General features: G+C 44.2%; 1 long non-coding RNA gene across 1 annotated transcript; it reads right to left on the bottom strand.

The window, feature by feature from the left end:
• Positions 1-473: 473 nt before the first annotated feature.
• On the bottom strand, positions 474-1,712 carry LOC122455446. Its single transcript, XR_006273655.1, has 2 exons — positions 1,648-1,712; positions 474-878 (listed from the first exon to the last, which is right to left on the bottom strand). It is a non-coding gene; the product is annotated as an uncharacterized LOC122455446 (long non-coding RNA).
• Between the last annotated feature and the right edge of the window lie 570 nt (positions 1,713-2,282).

Raw genomic sequence — 2,282 nt, 5'->3', positions numbered from 1 at the left:
TGGTAGAATCTCCTTCCTTAGAGGTTTTTAAGGTCAGGCTTGACAAAGCCCTAGCTGGGATGATTTAACTGGGACTTGGTCCTGCTTTGAGCAGGGGGTTGGACTAGATGACCTTCTGGGGTCCCTTCCAACCCTGATATTCTATGATTCTATGATTCTATGACTCAGATGGTTATGGCTGCTGACACAAGCTTATTGTTTAGCAACTGGTGTTTCCAAGTGCTCTAAATGTGCGTGGTGGGGTGGGGGCGGGGTACTTGTACCAGTACTAGAGCCGAGGAGAGTAGAGGCTGGAGATTGTGCAGAATGGAGCAAAGTGTTATCTCAAATGGGAGCCAAGATACCTACACCCATTATACAATTGGAGTTAACAGAAGATAAACAAGCCCCTTTTTCTCTGAAGAGCAGACCCAGTGGACTGATGCAGATCTTCTTCCCTATGTGGTGTGCAAATAATAAAGACTGAGCAGAAATAAGGGGCAAACAACAACAGGTAAGTGTATTAAGAGAGAAACTACAGCTGAGAGAAGGGGATAAATGAAAACGAGCAATAACTCTACAAACACAAACCCAGTAACACAGCAGCTCTCCCTCTCAGCATAAAGCTCAGGCCCAAAATACAGAAACCACCCTGGCACTTAAAAATGTAACCCCAACTAAGAAAACCCTAATTATATCTCACTATATTCCCAGCACTTCCGTGGTGGCAGCGAAGTCCAGGACCTCCACTCTGTGGGTAACTGGAGCCCGTAGAGGAGGAGCACTGGAGAGTCCCTCGATGACCATTGGGATGGAAGAAGCAGACCGAGAATCCTCTGGTGGTGGTTGTCCCTAGGAACAGGAGCATGTAAGGTGGAATGTGTCTTCTGTTTTTTCACCTCGGGAATGAATGACATTTTTCATTGGTGCACTAGTGCCACGAAGACCTGAGCCGCACTCACACAGTCACTAAGATGGACTGCACAACCAGTCTGTGATTACAGTCCTTTTATACAGTTTGTGGAAGGAAAACATGGTATGATCCTAGAAAAAGCAGGAAACAGTCTGAGGTAGTTTGGCCTTGAGATAGCCCAGTGGCAGGAAAAAAAAAAAAAAACAGTTTAATCCAGTTACATCCAGGCCAAGTTGACAGTGCATAGAAGGGTCACAAAATGGAGTCACAAGATGACAGTTCAGACTCCTTTTTGGATTGCTGCAATATCCTTAGAAACTGATTATTGGGTCTGATACACACATGCAACTTAATAAACTATGAACAATATAACATTTCATACCCAACAAAAGGATTTTTGCCAAGTCCACAGGAGCCAGCTGGCTGCATGTGACCTTGACCTGAGAATGCCCCGGACTGGAATAGGGCTGGCGGGTGCATTTGGAAATTGCAGCAGAGCCAACACTAGTACGAGCAGTAACTGAAACTGTGTTTCCAGGCCCCAGAGATGTCACTTGATCATGGTTCTGAAAGTAAATATGCCACTCAGCTGACAGGGATCAGTAGCCCCTGACTCCAGTGGTTACACGCTGAACTTCATGCAGTTCATTAGCATTTTGATGAACTGCCAAAGGATCATCAGAACCCATGACAGTGGTTAAAACTTCCCAGATTCAGGCATACTAGCCTGGCATTCCTAATTTGGCTTCAAATACCTTTTAAAATATTCTTTCCACTGTCTCAGGTTTGGTCCAGTGTACAACAACTTGATCTTTTAGAGCTTGAAGTCTCCAAGACAAAAAGAAAAGGAGTACTTGTGGCACCTTAGAGACTAAAATTTATTTGAGCATAAGCTTTCATGAGCTACTGCTCACTTCATCGGATGCATTTGGCGGAAAATACAGTGGGGAGATTTATATACACTCCCCACGCCCCACTGTATTTTCCACCAAATGCATCCGATGAAGTGAGCTGTTGCTCACAAAATCTTATGCTCAAATAAATTTGTTAGTCTCTAAGGTGCCACAAGTACTCCTTTTCTTTTTGCGTCTCCAAGACAAGCGGCTGCTGTAGCTAGAAGGTAGGAGGAAAGGAATAAATAGGTATCAGGAGAATTTTCAAACTATGATTGGGTTCCATATCTTTAAGATGACTTTTACAAATCATCTAATTTGGTAAAATAAATAAAATATAAATGTCTTCTGGCCTCAAACCGCCCATCCCACATGTGAAATTGAATGAACTTTGAAAGGGGGAGAAATAAGTGCGATGGGTTGGGTCACAGAAACCCCCTTGGGACTGCCACCTGATGTGCTGGGACTACCTAGGAGCCCATTTTCCCTGGCAGCTT

The sequence above is a fragment of the Dermochelys coriacea genome, chromosome 8 (assembly GCF_009764565.3).
Source record: "Dermochelys coriacea isolate rDerCor1 chromosome 8, rDerCor1.pri.v4, whole genome shotgun sequence".
In the NCBI taxonomy this organism is placed as follows: domain Eukaryota; kingdom Metazoa; phylum Chordata; order Testudines; family Dermochelyidae; genus Dermochelys; species Dermochelys coriacea.
Note: the sequence above shows the minus strand (reverse complement) of the source record. Positions and strands in the feature narration are given on the sequence as shown.